The following is an 18,975-nucleotide window of genomic DNA, read 5'->3' on the forward strand; positions in this document are numbered from 1 at the left end:
AGAATGAACATTGTCTGTAGGACATCATTTGACAGGATGTGAAATAACATGTTTTAAATTAAATACAGATTTTTTTTTATCCAAATAGAAAAACGTGGAAAATACTGAGATGTAATACCGTACATAGCCATTCAACCAAAAAAAAACAGACATGATTTTTTCTGGCCATATCGCCCAGCCCTAGCGAGGCGCGATGGCTTCTCCTCAACAGCTCATCTTCCCTGAGGTCACGGCGCATGAGGGAATGGTGGCCCGGCATCCTAGCCTGTCGGCGCAAACATGTGCTTCCCATCCAGACCACTGGTCCGGCGACTCAGCTGTGCGAGAATCCCTCATACTCCCCTTCCTGGACCCACAAAGACACCAGTGTGCACGCACCTGGGAAGACACCGGTCTCTCGAGGACATGCGCGCTCGGCATTTAACAGCGGCGGTGACGGGGCTCTATTTGATTCAGGTGTGCCTCATCACCCGCCGCCAAGTCCTGGTTGTTACTGCGCCCTACCTCTCTTTCTCACCCACTCCTGTTGGGAACCTGGAGAAGGGCGACGATAAAAGGGGCGAGGTGGTGACAATAAGGGGAGACAGTCGTTCCATCACAAAATATAGGCTATTCATTTAATCCGTTTCAAAACAAAATTATTCCTTACGATTTAATTTATCTCTCATTGATAGTTCACCTATATATGAAAATTGCAAACACTTGCCATTCCAAACCTGTATGACTTTCTTCTGTGGATAAAAAAAAAAAAAAAAAAGTTTTGAAGAATGTTCACTCTGTTCTTTTCTATATAAATAAATGTGAATGGAAAAGATGTTGTGGAGCACACAAAAATTACGTGTGTGTTATATTCCAAGTCTTACACATTTTATTCTTCATGAAAGATATAAAGTAATATGGGTTTGAAATAACATGAGGGTGAGTAAATGGTGATTTCAGTTTTGGGGGGCAACTATGACTTTCAAATATGATGCCATAAAACTGTCAGTTGTCCTTCCCATAACAAAGTGAACACATTCGATGGGAAGAAGCAGAAAGAGCATTTTAAACCTGTGCAGCTGTAATACGCTTCACAGGATTCTCACCTCTGCGCTCTAATTGAAGAACATTATTATGCCATCTAATGAGCTTTAGAAAGTCAATTCCTTGACTAGCACAATAATAATTAAAATTGATACTCAGCCTGAGAGCATCTATTCAGCACTGCATAAGAATCACAATACTATTGATTTTCACACCTTTACTGCAAAGAGAAGAAAAAAGAAACAAGTCCCTTCATCTGATGATGGATAGATAGAGATAAAGAATAGTTTCCTGATGTCCTTCACACAAACTGCACATAAACAGATCTTCTCAAAGCACACACTTCCTTGTTGAAAAAACAAAAAAACACACAAAAAACAAAAAAAAATTCCACAAATATTCCAAACATGGAGGCATATAAAAACTGAAAGTAGATTAATGTTAAAAGCCAATACAGGTTTACACATCACATGCAGCTTAATCAATATTAGACCCAACAATTGAATTAAATAATCGCCAAAAGGTGCTTCAGTAGTTAAAGAATGAATGTGAGTACAAGAGATGAGAGTGAGAGAGATGAAGTGAGAGAGTGAAAGAGACAGATGATCAACTCAGCACCGGACGGCAATCTACTGCTAGGAGAGATGGAAAGACAGAGAACCGGCAATAAAGAGAGAAGTAGAAAAGACAGAAGAGAAACAAAGTGAAAGAGTGAGCTGAATAAAAATGGAAGCATAAAAAAGAAAGTGACGAAATACATGTAAGAACGGTTTTAAACATCCTGCATCGACATTAGATTTCCTTTGATAACAGCCATAAATTATAAAACGGTTATCAGGGTGGGCCATTAAAGGAATAAGCAGAGTTCAAAATTTTGGAGTGAATTATTCCTTAAAGAACCATTACAAGATATCAAATTTATATGAGAAGGGTGACCTCATTCAAATGCTAATTTAAATGGAACCACAAACCCCAAAGTACTCATTTGTATTCAGTCTGGCAATTATTTTTAGGTTACAGCCGATAACTGACAAATGCCGATATTGTAAATCTATATTAATTTTAAATATTCCATTAGACATCCATTATAGAAAATATACACTACCATTCAAAAGTATAGGGTGATTAAGATTTTATTTTTTAAAATAAATTAATACTTTTTAGTAAAGATGCAAATTGATTAAAATTAAATCAAAGTGATGGTAAAAACATTCAAAGCACAAAGATTATTGTGATTTACCCAGCCCTAATCGTTACATGCGCAAGGCAAATGACTCTGTGCTCTTAAAGGGAAAGTGCTCATCATCAGTCTCTGACGCAGCTCACATTGTAAACACAGTGCAGCGGTTCCAGGATCTACATCAGAACGCCGGCTCAGTATTGGCTGGCTACTGCGTCAGCATCACACGCATGCGTCGGAGACTGACACGGAAGAGAAGAAATTGTTCAATAAAGTCGTTATTTTTGGTTTTTTTGCGCACAGAAAGTACTCTCGTCATGTCATAAAATTGAGGTTGTAAAACGACTGTAGTGTGTAGTCGCAGGACTATTTTAACAATGTCTTTCCTACCATTCTTGGCCTTGAGTGGTTATGACGTTGCAGTCTATAGAGGGTGCGGAAGCTCTTGGATTTCATCAAATCTTAATTTGTGTTCCAAAGATGAACAAAGGTCTTAAGTGTTTGGAACGACATGAGGGTGAGTAATGACAGAACTTACATTTTTGGATGAACTAACCCTTTAAATCTTTGCCGTAATCTATCACTTTTCGTTTTAAGTTAGAAATGCTGATCTACAGGGCTACTGTGTCAAGTAAAATCAAAAATTACATTTGTGAAAAAAATAATAATATCAGATTACTTGAAGAATACCCATCACATCATAATTATGACTTGAGAAGGGAACATCTAAAGGCCCTGGTATTCTTCATTTTCCACGTTCCGCTCCGTCTCGCGTAGAGTCGTGTTCGCACAGCTTTCAAAGTATACTCAAAAACCGATAAACATGGATGGACGAGTTCGACACATTGGCAGTACAATTGCCTTTTTAAACTCTACCGGTCAGAAGGCAGCACTGAGTCATCATGTCATTTACGGTACATTCAGTCGGAATGATTGAAGAAACATAGCGGATCCCCCATTCATTGCATGCAAAGTTTAGAACAAGAACCAAAATAAAAAGGATGGAGAAGGATATGCTGCTTTGTATCACTCTTTCCACACTCTTCTTCAACTACCTGCACAGAACAATTTGAAGGTAGCATAGCATTAGGCAGCAAGAGGTACAGGTGTGTTCTTCAGAGTGAAGCTGTAGTGTGTAAAAACATCATAAGAGAGAATAAGTGTCAACATGAAGAGCGCTGCTGTCAGCTGGAAGACTGAAAGACACGCTCACACAGGTATACAGAAGATAAATGCTTACCCTTCACAATTTAACTGAAGACATTCAAGGGCAGCAAGTCATGATCAGACGCTCTCAGCCAAAAGTGCTTCACTTTTCTTCCAGTCCTCTCACTAGCCAACCACATTCCTCATTGTGAATGCTTTTATCCGCACCTTTGAAAGTGCCTTTCATAACTCCGTCTATATACTATCTGTGTGGACTGGTGTGAAGAAATACATTCTGAATTTACACATTCGCTTTCTATCCAACAAAGGCAATATTTTAATTTAAATGTAATGCATTTTAATGTGGGAGGGACTATGAATCATTCAGTTGAACTTTAGCTTTGACTGCAGTTAACTTAATATTTTATTTTTAACATTTTAATTTTCTCACTAATGATTTTTAGAATAAAATAATTGCCAGACCACCTGCTGAAGACCCCCACTTTATGTGCCGCACTACCTCTCATAAAAATATTCATATACTTGTTTTGGTGGCCTAATGACAGTAATAGATCACGTGTGTGTCGCCACATGGAGTTCTAGAGATGAGAAAACTTCCAGGAGCATTAAGGGGGGGGGGGGTATACCATTCACATATGTGCATTGGCCGACTGAATTGTTTTCCAATTGGGTATGCCTAATTCATTTCCACTTGGCCACATGAAAAGTGTCTCTTCAAAACCAAAATGATTATGATGTACTGTCCCCATTCTACATGCAAATATAACAGTTAATTTCCATGATAATCCTTATGCTATGCAGCAAAATATATGGGATATGGCTGGGCATTTATGGGTCAATGATATCTTGACACAGTCTGTGAGAAATTGAGAATCATCTCTTTCCTTATAATATATATTTTATATGTAGGCTATATATTCCATGTTGGTTAGACTACATAACTTTTTTCAAATGTTAATAAGCAATAAGTGATGTGTTTTTTTTTTTGTTTGTTTTTTTTTTAAATAATAATAATTCTAATAAGTAATAAAACATAACACCAAAGTTGACACTGACCCATTTACCAAGTGTGGTTTACCATACATATTATAATTTTAGGCATAACATTTTTGGAAAACAATGCACCACATGCTTGATTGTTGATTCTTGTGCACATTTGAAGGAAAAAAAATGCAAGAAGGGTAGACTCGTTTAGTCAAAATTACAACACTCTACCCACAACAATGAAAAAATTATTTTTAAGTTTTATTAACATGCTCAAACAGTCTACATTCTGAGTAAACGAAACGACAATGAATAGAACACATTTTCTGCAGATGACAAGAGAGATGAAAAGAGAGAGAAGCACTGAACTGAAAGAAAGAACAAAGATGTCACCAGAAGAAGAAGAGAGGCCTTTCTTGGACATCTGAAGAGGGTCAGAAGCAAAACTGTTCGGTTGAATGAGTGATAAAGACTTTGACACTAACTTAAATTACTGATAATTGATTCTGCTCCTAAGAAGATGGTGATACAAAGCGCTATCAGTGGCATCAGCGTGTATATGTGTGTGGCTGTCAGGAGGTATTCTGAGCAGATCTATAAAGCATCTCGACATCATACCTGATGAGAATGGCATCAGAGCCCTCAGAGACACGCATTGCTTTGATCAGAAGTGGAGCTCTCTAAACCAGCAGACACGTTGCTGAGACTAGACCCAGGCCACCCGTTTGGATGGACAGCACAGAGACAGAGTGAGATGAAGGAGATCAAACATGTCTGCTCTGAGTGGTCCCTCTCACTGATGAACAGATGAGACTGAAAGAATGTCCTTTCAGCCACTGGCACGTACACAAACATACACTCATCTCAAGCATGGGTGATATTCAAACCCACCAGAAATTTGAAACAAGTGGTGCATTTCCAATCATCACTTCCACTGGTAATCCTAAACTTTGCTTTGATTCAGTCAGAAGTAATGTTGACAAGCTCTTTAAAAGTACACTTCATGATTCCCAAATTTGCACCAGCTTTATAAAGTCACTCATTCCTGAAGAGAATAAGTTTTTTTATAGGGACATCCCGATCAGGTTTTTTGTGCCGATCAGAGTAATTGAATATTGAGTATCTGCCGATACAGAAACTCGATTCGATACTTGTATTTTCCTAGAGCTTGGTACATTACAGTTATTCAAATCAATCCAATGTATACAGGGACATACAGAGGGTTTCTCAGGGGCTCAAATATATTAAAAAAATTAAGGGGGGGGGGGGGGCATCTATCATCTAGCATCTATAGGGATTGACAGAGAAAATTTTCCCACTGGTTAATCGAAGTATTACATTTTACTTCTAAAGCGCTAATTCGGGGGTGGCAATTGCTTGAATGGTGGGTTCATTATTATTCTTAATGAAAAAAACAACAACTAGAAAAACAAATAACCCTTTGCAGGTTCCCTATTAGCATTGGTTTTAGGGCTGCACGATTAATCGCAATTAACGTGAAATCGTGCATAAAACCATTTTGGCTTATTGCGATAATGAAATCGCAAAGGCTGCGATTTTCTTTTTTATGCGCAGCTTGTCAGTGAAGCACGGCTCTGTGATCAGTAGTAAATGCTGCTCTATCTCTGAAAGCACGGCAAGTTTGAGACACTTATAAAGAGCATTTGAAGTAGTAACACGAGTCAAACATCTTTCCAAACATAAGCATTTATGAACCTCTTACTAGAGGTTATAAGGAATAAGGCACACAACATATTTCATAGTATTCTACACAGTGATAAAGACTATGTCGATTAGCATTGAAATATAAATATACTTTATTAACATGAAAATACCTGAGAAGGCTTGAAGAACTCAGATAAACCATATATTGTCATAGTCGTGTGTTTATTAGATATGTTTAATTAAAGTGTTTCAATCTGTTTAGTCAGCTACAGCGATACTATGATGCTCATAGGGATTTCCTGAAATGACATAATTCTGCGGGTCATATTTGGATATTTCTGCGCGAGAGCACCCTCTGGCTTTCAGATGGAGCAGCATTTACACCTGATCACAGAGCCGTGCTGCACTGACAAGCTGCGCATAAATAAAACGCAACCTTTGCCAAATCGGTACGGTTTAATTTTGATGCAGCCCTAATTGGGTTTAAATCAAAAATATTGCCAAATATGCGCTTTTACACTTCGCTTTGTCTTCCACCAAATCTTCCACCATCGTCTTGATCAGCTCCTTGCTCTCATGATAAATGAAATCTGACTCCTGCAGCTGATCTGCGCTGCGACTCCCGTTCAGCTCACGCTGCAGACACGTTCAGATTTTAATTGTAGTGTCTGTTCTCTAAATTAACTAAATGATTTTAATACTATATAAAAATCATTGTAAACAGACTGTGTGGTCACAATTATGAATATGGGACTACTGATCTATCTGATAAATATCTTGTATTTTTTTATGTACAATAATAACAGAATAATTGCAACAAAAAGAAAAAAAGTGGAGGTAAGGTTAGAAAGCATGAAGCTTACAGCATCAGAATCCCAGTCAGTCAAGTAGGCCTAAGCCAAAAGCAAAATGCAACCCAACGGGTTATGGCAATGACACCTTGGATAGTGTGCAAACCTAAAATAAACAGTAAATACATGATTTGAGAGATGTGTTACAAAAGTGCGCATTAAATATGCGAAACACGGAAGCTCGAACGCGAGTGGCGTGCTAAAACAGACCGCATTGGTTCTCACACGTCACAAACGCATAATTGAGCTTCTTTTCCTTTTAATAGCAGTTGGCAAACCCACTTGAAGGTGCATACTGCCACCTACTGCATGACAGCCGAGTGAAATATAGGATCGGGCTTAGGATAACAGATATCGATCATAAATGTTTAATCAGCCCCAATACCAATCCTTGAGATCAGCTCAGGACATCCCTACTTTTTTGTGAGTTTGGAATAAACGCATTAATTAAATTCAAACAATTTAGACGGCAAGGTCCACAAATTATTATAATGAAGCCCAAACAAACTATTAAGTGCTTCAAAATATGGATTTCACTGCACTTGCCTTCCATAACTCTATGAGATGCTGCACTAAATACACACATGTTCGGAGTTTGTTCATCTCTCTCACACATGTGAAACAAATCTAAGTCAGACACACACACACTCCTCTGTTTGGCTGTTGGGTGGCAAAGCTTTGAGATCAAAGGTTTTACAGATGGCTTAACGAGCAGTTAGACACAACAGCAGGAGACAGAGAAAGAGAAAAAAGTGAGGAGGAGAGACGGGTATTTAGACAAGTAAAGTCACGGAGAGAAAGAGTGAGAGAAGTTGACATGCAGAGAGAGAGAGAGAGAGAGAGAGAGAGAGAGAGAGAGAGAGAGAGAGAGAGAGAGAGAGAGAGAGAGAGAGAGAGAGAGAGAGAGAGAGAGAGAGAGAGAGAGAGAGAGAGAGAGAGAGAGAGAGAGAGAGAGAGAGAGAGAGAGAGAAGTAGACAGTTGGTAAAAAAAAAATTTTTAGAAAATGAGTTAGGCTATAACTTGCACAATAACAGTGTCTCGCTTTCTACTGAATACAACTTTCAGTGTAAAACAGCCTCAACCTAACAGATTTTTCATTTCAGATAATGCCAGCCATACAACAGAAAAAAAGAGAAAAAAAACATCACAAACATGTAACAAATCCCAGTCATATATGTGCGGGGCGGGGCAGGGCTTTCTTGATGTTCAAAGCACTGATTTTCAGAAGGCAGCTGTCTGTCTATCATTAGCAACACATTATTAGCTGTTTGATAACGTAGTCCGTCCAGCAAAAGGCTAATCATATCAATTACTGTAATGTTTCTGACATTGTAGAGAGCGATACATAAAATGCATTACCATTCTGACACATTGACTAGTAGATGACCCTGTATAATTTGCTCTTCCTCTTCTGAATCAGTTTCTGGTTCTAACATATATGGCTGAATTAAACCAGTAGTTCCACTTGCCGTTGTGTAGCGTTTACTACAGTAAAGTTGACAGAGTGGATCAGGTATTTCAAGCTGGTGTAATTGAGTGGAGGCGGGACTAATTTGCATATTCATTCATATTGGTTATATACACAAATAAGCCACATTTTCACCACAGGAACTTTCCCCAGGAACTAGGGACTTTGGGGTGTTACTCTGTGTGTTTACACCGCAGGAACCAGGGTCTAAATGAAGTTCTGGGTAAATATTTCCCCCTCCGAAAGTCCCCTCCAGCAGGAACTGTATAAAGTCGCGCACAGTCCAACGTCACCGGACTATTTGCCTAATCTTCACGGTACTTTAGATCGCGGGGAAACCCAGAAAACCATAAGTCTAGGGGGAAAAAGTCCCAGGGAAAAAAATTCCTTGGACAAATTGTTCCGGGTAATTTTGGTGGAAACGCGGCTATATATTGATCTACGCAGGACACAAATGCTTGTCAAATTGCAGGTCATTGATGCATTTGAGCTTTTATATAAAATAGCATTATTCTGCTGTCAGCACCTTCATTCAGTTTCACAGGAATCCTGATCTACATGCTGCAAACAGCCCTGCCTCATGAATATTCATTAAACTCATTACCACACAAAGTGAGGAAACAAACCAGATGTGAGTGAGTGAGTGAGTGAGTGAGTGAGTGAGTGAGTGAGTGAGTGAGTGAGTGAGTGAGTGAGTGAGAGAGACACACAACTATTTCTGCCCCAAAACATTATATTAATGCAAACATTGAGCACGATGTAAGGCATGTCTGAATCCATACTGTCTAAAATGCCTCCATCTGGATGATTTGTTAATGCAGCACAGACGTATGATGTGTGTGTGTGTGGGTCAGCTGTTCACTGAAAAGAAAAAAAAAAGAATTTAAAATGGTGTCTTGTGATATTTGTAAAAATGGTGTCGTTACATTTGTGAGCAAGGAGTTTTCTGAAATGTATACATATAAGCCACGTGTATGGCAGGTTGCCGATACAGAACTCAAGACATTGTAATTTCTCTTCGTGATATAACTTAGTTGTTTGACAGGACTCGGGTCTCTCTCCTGCTATGTTTTTGTTTTTCTTTTTCACGTGATCGCACTGAGCAATACCGCTTAGAACTTAAAATGAGTGTATGTCATTTCTGCTACTACACTATTGGCACCCAGTGTAATTACAAAAAAAAAGCAACATTGCAAACTCTTCTGTCTGATTATTGGATACCCCTTTAGCCTCAGCCCTGTTGGTGGCTCGGGACTCGGCTGCCCGACTGTTTAAAAGTTGATATTCAATAAATGCATTGTTGATTTGAATTTTTCGCTTCTGGGTCCTCTCTGTTGCAGAACCTGGCAGGGCTTACTATATAGGCCTACTGTAAGCCACCTTGCCATACCCAAATGCTAAAAATGTATTATAAATAAAATGCATCAAGATATAAATTATTAAATTAGTTTTAAATTAAATATCTTTAAATACTAATACAAAAAGAAAAGAATAATACATTGACTTGGGTATATAGGCCTCGCAATATAACGTTCACACAGTCATTCTGACTGTCTGACGACCTGAGCACAACAGAGATAAATAGGCAACACATACTCTTCTGAGGTTATACTGTAGCCTTGTGTAATTAAAATGTATTAAAGCTGAAATCCTAAAAAAATAAAAAATAAAACATAGGCTAACTTTTCCTGGGCGCACTCGCGTGTAGGCCTATGTAGCAATGGTGAGGCCAATATTTTCACTTAATAAATAGCCTAACATTTTCGGTTTGTTTCTCATTAAACCCAGTATACATTCAGAACAAATATAGCATGATTTGCATGGGATTATTTTATGATATTTGAATCCTTTTTTTTTTTTTTTTACTGCATGAAAGCACAGCAGGGATTTTTTTTTGTTCCGAAAAAAATAAGGTAATAAGGCTTTAAAACAATATCAAGGTGAGTAAATAATTGCTGAATTTCCATTTTTGTGTGAACTGTCCCAAAGACAGTCACAGAAAAATAGTGAAGGGGTAAATAAACTTTAAACAGATAAAATACATTGTGTTTGCTAAGCGACATAGGCCTATAGTGGCTTTTAAACCAACCGAATTCACTAATTTAATGTGTGGAATGTTTATTCATACATAGAGCTGCCTGTTTCCAGGTTATTTCCAAACATGTGATTATTTTTTTAGGTTTTTATTTTAGTTGGTGCTGTTGGTTAATGTTGTAACTGCAGTTTTGTCTTGTACTTATCTGCCGTTTTTGACTTACTTGAATTGATATTGTCACGTAATATTGTTAGATTAAATAACGTCATTTGAACTTGCCATACCATGACTTTTAGTGAATTGGTGCCACTGAGGGATGGTCCATCATTTATTTTTTTTCTCCCAAATTAAGCCAGTTGAAAAACATTGGATGATGCAAATTATTCCAGCCCACCCACACTTTTAGAGGCCCACCCATCATCTACTTTCTGCCTCCGCCACTGCCTGTATCGATATCATGTGATACTGTCCTAAACTGTTAATAAAAAAAGAAATATCCAATTCTAATTTATACCATCATCTCTTCTCACACATACACACACAGAAAACAGAAGGTACAAGCTTTTGAAATACTAAATAAATGTTTAAAAGGACATGAGAAACAAAATATTCCTTCATCTGTGGAAATAAATCAGATAAATCAGATCAACTGAGCCACTTTTTGAAAGTTCATCTATTCATCATACATGGGAAACTTCAGTCCTGGAGGGCCACAGTCCTGCAGAGTTTAGTTCCACCGCTAATCAAACACACCTGCTTTTAATTTTCCAGCAATCCTGAAGAGTTGCATGTTCAGGCCCGGAGTGGCCATCGTTAGAACCTGAAGAATTCCTGGTGGGCCACTCATAACATACCACTTCGACATAAAAAGTAGTTTCACATGGGAGATGGAAAGCACAAATCTGTAGTTCATTTTCAATGAGAGACACACTGAAAGCGGCAAATTGCAGGCGGTTCTAGAGACAAAGATGGTGTGCAAGTGGTGCTCCACACATTTGCCCATGCACAGCTCTTTGAAAATTATAAATATTATACGGTGTAGGGCTCCGTATCGAGTTCGATACTTTTTAGGCTCAACCAAATTGCCTCGATACCACAGAGTATCAAAAAATCTCTTGTCGCTCGGTACCAATTTTCGATACCTAAGGGGTAAATCTCGTTAACATCAGTGAGCCAATAAGCATGCAGCATGATTGGCTGTGGCGAGGCATCAAGGAAAAACACTAGTTTACGCCGGTTACACCCAGAGACGTGGCTCACGTGAGGCTGTAGTGTGTAAGCGTCCCAAGCCCCATAGATGTAAAGGATGGGGAAAAGATCAAAAGTGTGGCTACATTTCACCAGGCTCGATGCAATATTTGCTGATGCAAGATAATTACTGTCAAGACTGGCAACGTAACAAATCTGATGAAGTACTTGACAGTGCATGGAATAAACTTAAGCAGAAAGTTGCTCCGTCTTCAACTGCAAGAAGAACTGGAGCGCGTCACAAATAAACCGAAATTAGGCGTATAGTAGTGTTGTGGTCAAGAGACCACCTAAACCGAGACCAGAAGTGGTTGAAAGTGGACAAAAGAAATGGATTAAAACACCAGGTGTAAACAGGAATGCGTCTTCCTCGTCTACTTGTGATCCCATCAACCAAAACGCATCTTAATACCAGGTGTAAACAGGGCCAAAGAGTGAATCCGCATAGGCCTATAAACAGAACAGATAATAGTTGTAAAATAAAAGTTTAGGTGCTAGGTTTATTTATGTCTTTCCTGAATTCTCCGTCAATGTTTTTAAAAAAGTCAGTAAATGAGTGAACAAATTTGTGAGGCAGTCAATCCTCCCTTCCAAATAAATTAAAAAAAAAAAGCCATCAATACAATATCAAGGTTTTTATACCGTGGTGTAATGTGACATCTTATAGATGAGCTTAGTCTATACTGCTGTCTGATATTCATTTTAATTTATTTGGCTTTTTAGTTTGTATGTGCAATATTTTTCAGCTGTGCCTATTTATTAGTTTGATTGCAGAACTTATTAGTTTGCTTAAAAAGTTTATTTAGCAGTATATTCCTGTTAAAACAGGCCCTGGGTATGTTTGATATGGGATGGAACTTATCCCATACATAACAAAGAATGAGGAAACAATGTCTGTGGGCCATGGAGGGGTACTTACAAGCCAAATAAACATTTTATTTGCCTCTTTAACAACAGGTAAGTCAACTAGAAATAATGTGGAGGCCTCATATTATTTACTAAATGAATGAATAAAATCCCTAGTCCATTCAGTATTACGCAACCTGCCGTCCTGAACAAAAGTCTGAACTAGAACAACCATAAGAGAGGTCATTTACTTATAAATGACCTTAAGATACAGTAGCCAAAACCTTTTTTTTTTTTTTACTTTAATTCTAAGGGTCACAGATAGGGTGAAAAAAGCAACAAAAAAATATATCACACTTTCAGTGCAAGTAAGCTTGACTAAGGTTGTAATTGAACTTCATAGATTAAAAAAAAAAAAAAAAGATAGATGTAAACTACAGTCCAATCTGTTTATGTTTTCAGTGTATTAGGTCTACATGAATACTAATGAGGGCAACAAGAATTCAGAAGAGAAGGAAAGCGTGGGAGAGAGGGAGAAACTAGAGTGTCTCTATAAGAAAGATGGAAATATTCATTACTGAGATTAAAATTCAAATACTGGCACAATAAGTCCAACTACACAGACACATAATCAGATTCAGTTCATACCTTTTTGTGACTGCTTACATCTAAATTTAACCGGACGCACATGCACACACAGCATACGCTGATGTGTGCACAGACACAGCTCAAACGCATAGATGAGGAGCAGGAAAATATTTGAGCCCTAATATGGAAGCTCACACAAGCATTTGTGACCTCAATCCATATTTCAATTTCCATCCTCTCATGTAAACGAACTCAATCACCACTACGTGTCCTCAGTGCAACTGTCTGTGTGAAAAATAAGCCTATTCTCACTTACAGTTGATCAATTTACATTATTGATCCTATGGAGCCAGACACCTTGTTCACTCCCATCTTTAACATGTGCACACACCCTCAAACCGGTCCTTCTCTTCATAAACCATTCATTCAGTCAAATCTCACAATGTGCCATCTTATAAGTCAACCTCCAAAATAACACACACAGAAAAAAAGAGAGAGAGACTGACTATTATTAGTAAACTGCTATCTACAGTAATGACAGTAAATAATAAACTAAGTGCAAATGTAGTGTTGTCAAAAATATTGACTTTGATACATGTCGATACTGAAATATCTGAAACGCTTTCAATACAAATTTTCCACAGAACAGATACACAATACCAGCTGCGCTTTCTAGCACTCTCATCTCTCCGAAAGCGAGTTGACACACAAACCCGCCTCCCCTCACTCACAATTATTTTATTTGCCCTGGATTAATGAATTTTGGCTTGGAATTGTGCGTATTGTGCATAACTTTACTCATTCCTGCAGATTTTGTGCTTATACAAATAAAGCCTTGTCTCAGTACTAAATGGAGTTCTTTTTCGCTGCTTATTGCACTTGCACAGTCAAATACACACAAAATGTCAAAATGCCCTATAAATATATAAATACCCTGTATATTTCAAAGCATTAGTTGAGAGATTTTTTAATACATATCTCAATGAATCAATATCGAATTGAACTGAATATACATTGGCACTGAATCGAAATCGAATCGTGAAATTTGTCAATACCTAGCCCTACAACCAACTACAATATTATAATGAAATATTCACAATTTATCAAGAAGAAAGCCAAAGCCTGATGCCTTACCATTAAATGCAGCTCCACCTGCCAGTTCACATACTGTTCTGCCAAGTTAACATTGTCAGTTTGTTGTGTTATACTAGTTCCTCTTTTAAAGGCACCAGCTGTCTTTATATGATTCAGACATTGTAAATGTGTGGTTGTTCAATGGATAAATATTAAACAAACACTTTATCAGGGACTTATTAAACAAATACTGATCCATGTTTATTACACACAAGCAAGCCATTTACTTCTGTTAACATTACTGATTATTTAAAAATAACAGCTTTAAAAAAAAATTATAATAACAATCTGAATATTTCAGCAGAGCAATCTCTCTCTTTCGCAGTCTGCCGCCTGGTCTCGGGTTTGTTCATAAATTACAACTGTTCATCATTCGAGGCAATTTGGTGCGTAATATCTTGGCTTTGATGGAGCTGCTGACTAATTGATGGATTACTTTATTTTGGAATAGCGGAAACTGCCAAGCCGGAGTTGCGGTAGTAAATCTCTCCGCAATGAAAGAAAGCATCACATTTACACTGGACTTTAATCAGCGCCTAATGCAAGAGTTTATTCAGAGACCCACCATCAGCCCCATTTTACACAGCTGATGGTTACAGCAAAGAATCTGTCATTTCTGACACACCTGCTGAGAGACCCCTGTCAGATACATCATAATCCATAACAGCACTGATTTAAGACTGTTATTAGTGTAAACAAAATTTGCATGTAACGATTCAGAGTGATTTGAGATGATTATCAAGAAACAAAATCTAATGGCATAAATGCTGTTTAAATGCCATGGGAATACTAAAATGAATCCAAAATGAGCCAATTTTTTTAGGGACAAAATCTGCAGAATTATTTAAAATAGCTTTAAAGATGCAAACAGAATTTCCATTGAGCTGCTGTATAAGAAATACAATGCAGAACTCACATGAATATCATAGACTAGAAGAGACAGACTTCAGCTCTTTAAAATTCTTAAACAGTGGGAAGTGGGTCAGACTGATTTCAGGATGCATGCTAAAATGGCAGAATAAATATGGAAATACAGAAAGTGAGAGCAACAACAGATGGGAGAAGTTTGACATGATTAAAAAGAGCAGTATACTCAGATGAGTTTCACTATTTCACTTTCATCATTATTTTATTGCTGGGTTCAGTACTGGGCATCAGACAGATTAGACAAACATAGTATATCCAGAACTGCATTAGCTCCATCACGCTCAAGAATTGCTCTCTGTAACTGTATATATGAGGCCATTAATACAAAGTGAGATGACATTCCTTCTCTACGGGAGATGAATGATATAGGTTTGCATTGGATTGTGGGATTGACAACAGAGCAAGAATCAAAACGAGCGCTGAACTTTATGCAAATGAAAAGAAAATGTCGTGACATCCATGACATCTGGAATTGTGCTTAAATCACATGGTTACATATTACTATTCAAAATAAATCTGTTTATAACGTTCGAAAGGTTGGGTTCAGTAAGATCTTCAAATGTTTTTGAAAGAAAAAAAAAATTACAATTTAAACTGTTTTCTACAGTAATGTATGTAAAATAGTTTATTCCTGTTATGCAAATTTTCAGCATCATTATTCCAGTCACATGATCCTTCAGAAATCATTCTAATATGATGATTTGCTGCTCAATAAACATTTATGAAAAATGTTTGAAAACAGTTGTGCACATTTTTTTTTCAGGATTCTTTGATGAATAGAAAGCTCAAAAGAACAGCTTTTATTTGAAATAGAATCTTTTGTAAAATTATAATGTATTTACTGTCACTTTTGATCAATTTAATGCATCCTTGCTGAAAAAAAAAAATGTACAAAATATTGTTGTTTTTTAACAAAATTGTTTAAATTCTTACTGACCCAAAAAGGTTTGAACGGTAGTACAATGTTGCAAAAGCTTTCTATTTTAGAAAAATGCTATTCTTTTGAACTTTCCATTCATCAAAGAATCATAAAAAAAAAAAAAAAAATTACACAACCGCTTTCAACACTGATAATAATAAGAAGAAATGTTTCTTGAGCATCAAATCATCATATTAGAATGATTTCTGAAGGATCATGTGACACTGAAGACTGGAGTATTGATGCTGAAAATTCAGCTTTGTAACATAAATTAAAAAATGTATATTAAATTACATTATAAAAAAATGTTCAAATAGAAAACAGTTATTTTACATTAATAATATTTCACAATAGATTACAGTGTTTATATATGGTAGGGGTGTAACGGTACGTGTATTCGTACCGAACCGTTTCGGTACAGGGCTTTCGGTTCGGTGCACGTGTGTACCGAATGACTGAATGCAATAATTTGTGTGCGGAACATAGGTACATTTTCGTGTTTCCACACGAACATATTAAGTGGCGGAAGTCTCCGCGTTCAGCGCAAATCCCGCCCTGCAGCTGATTCTAATGTTTTTTCCTATTAGACATTCTCTGGTTTTACCCGTGTTTTACCCGTCGTCACTGTAACAATGAAATAGACTGCATGGCGAAAAAAAGCTTTTCCGCTTCGTGTGCGCCGCCGCACTCTCCGTTCCGTGGCTTGCGCGCGCGCGCGAGTGTGTGTGTGTGTGTGTGTGTCGACGACCCGCTGCGCTCTCTGCTCAATGTTCGAGTCCGCGTTTGCGCTGCGCGTTCTGCTCTGTCGTTAACGGCCCAAACACTCCAATCATGTACCGATCACGCACTGGAAAAGCAAAGTCCGCTCAAATAAGGTGAAATTTCTCAGTAGTAACTTAGATTTCTGTTTGCTGAGCTGGTCATGCTGGCAACAATGGTAAAATGACCTGCTCTGATCACATGCTCTGGTAATAATAGCTTTGTACTATAGCTTTGGACTATATTTTATTTTGATAATTATTAAAAAAGTGGAAAAAAAAAAAATCTTAAATTGATTATGTTGATTGATTATTGAAAAATAATAATACATTAATATATTTGTTTAATATTATTTTAATATAGGGCTATTTTCTGTTCCTGCACTGTAATCATAGTTATTTATTTATATTTTTCATTATATTTTATTATGTGATATTGGTTTGAGACTGAGAGTATTTTATTTAGTGGAGAACTTTGCAGCAGTATTTTATTTCTTATTCTTTTTTTATTTTATATCTATTTTATTATATTTTATTAAAAAGTGTTTAAAAAAAGTGTAAACAAATTGTTAAAAAAAAGTTTATAGTAATAAACAACCTGCAGTTTAATGTTTGCATTTCTTTCCCTTACTGTACCGAAAATAAACCGAACCGTGACTTTAAAACCGAGGTACGTACCGAACCGTGATTTTTGTGTACCGTTACACCCCTAATATATGGTAAGCATAAGATACTTCTAAAAACATTTAAAAAAATCGTACCTACCGAAAACTTTTGACCCACAGTGTATGTTTCCATTAAATTTAAATTTAAATGATTAAATATCAAATTAACACAATTTCTGTATACACTAAAAGCAATTAGATTCAACAACCACCTGTGCTGCATTTGCTAAGTAGCAGAGCAGGCGTTTAGGGTGGTATTGAGCAGATTTCTTCCATGCCAGTGGACACATATGGTTATCATGAGATGTGACACAGGTGTGTGTGTGTAAAACACTGGGGATTCTCCAGCTCTGATGTGTCAAAATGAAAGTGTGTTCCTACAAACTCAACATTTTTCCCCAATAAATGACCAGCTGGGGCCCAGAGCTGATCGAAAACACCCCCACAACCCATCCATGAGCGGCACAGCCATCGTTCCGCTTCACAGCCGCCACAGACAGACCAACATGTCAGCTGTGCCTAATTCCTGCAATGCAGCAACCCATTCAACACGTCTGCGTGAACGCGATCATGATAGCGGCTCAGTTTCTGGCAAAGAGCGCCCCTGCATCGCCGCACTGCGCGTGCGCACAACAACTTCCCATTATCTGGCAGGATGCGGGAGATGTAGACGGCGCATGCGCGGCAAGATCCTTCCATTCACAGTCAATGCGGGATCAGTATTTAGCAATGCTTGTGTCACTGATACCCAGGCCTCTGCCCAAAAACAACAATACTCAAGTACTGCATTGAATCTGACAGGGCACCATAATAACCCAAAACACATCTTTCAAAGCCATACTGTGCATATGACATCACAAATGGCCGTGCAAAATATGTTTATTAAACATAAACACAACAACCTGAAGCAGGTGGAAGAGCCAGTCTGCTCATCAACATGACAGTTGTCAAAAGAATCACCAATTTGACTACAAACCCTCAGTCGTTCGTAGGTTAAAATATTTAACTATCAAGACACAAAAATGTGCTACTAAAACCAGGATAAATAGCTGTTTTTGTATTATATAAGAGTCATAAAGTAATAAGGCTGGCAAGCGCAACAAGGGGCTAAGCTAGTTAGCACTGCAACAGCAGCCTGAAACAAGCTCAAATATTACCGACACATATCCTCTAAACGCGCTGTTTTCACTCTTACAAAGCTAATCAAGAGGTAAAAGAGAAATATATGACATCCCCTGGTGTGTTGTGGTGAGTTTGGGTTTATAAACTTACCTTTTTATGAAGGTAAGCTGTTGTGCCGTATCGGATATTTTTCTATGGAGCGGCTTCACGTCCGGGTTAAATGAATGACGGAGGACGGGAGTGCGCACGTACTCGGGTGCGCGCACTGTGCTATGGTTGCAAAATCAGTGTAAATTTCAGTTTACATGCGACATGCGAGTATGATTATTATTTTAAAGCACAGAATCATATAATTCGAATCTAATCTCATGGTATTGTCCCTGTCATCTCTCAT

The 18,975-nt window shown here is 37.7% G+C and overlaps 1 protein-coding gene across 2 annotated transcripts in view; it reads right to left on the bottom strand.

The window, feature by feature from the left end:
* spop (speckle type BTB/POZ protein) overlaps nucleotides 1–18,822 on the bottom strand; it is a 74,951-nt gene extending 56,129 nt beyond the window's left edge. Inside the window, exon 1 of one of the 2 annotated variants that reach the window (XM_079890663.1) lies at nucleotides 18,732–18,822. The gene's annotated coding sequence lies outside the window, so the exon portion shown is untranslated. Of the gene's footprint in view, nucleotides 1–378; nucleotides 535–18,731 lie in introns of those variants that run through there. The other variant, XM_079890664.1, reaches the window with a different exon arrangement.
* Between the last annotated feature and the right edge of the window lie 153 nt (nucleotides 18,823–18,975).

The sequence above is a fragment of the Squalius cephalus genome (genome assembly GCF_949319135.1).
Source record: "Squalius cephalus genome assembly, chromosome: 1".
Classification (NCBI taxonomy): Eukaryota; Metazoa; Chordata; class Actinopteri; order Cypriniformes; family Leuciscidae; genus Squalius; species Squalius cephalus.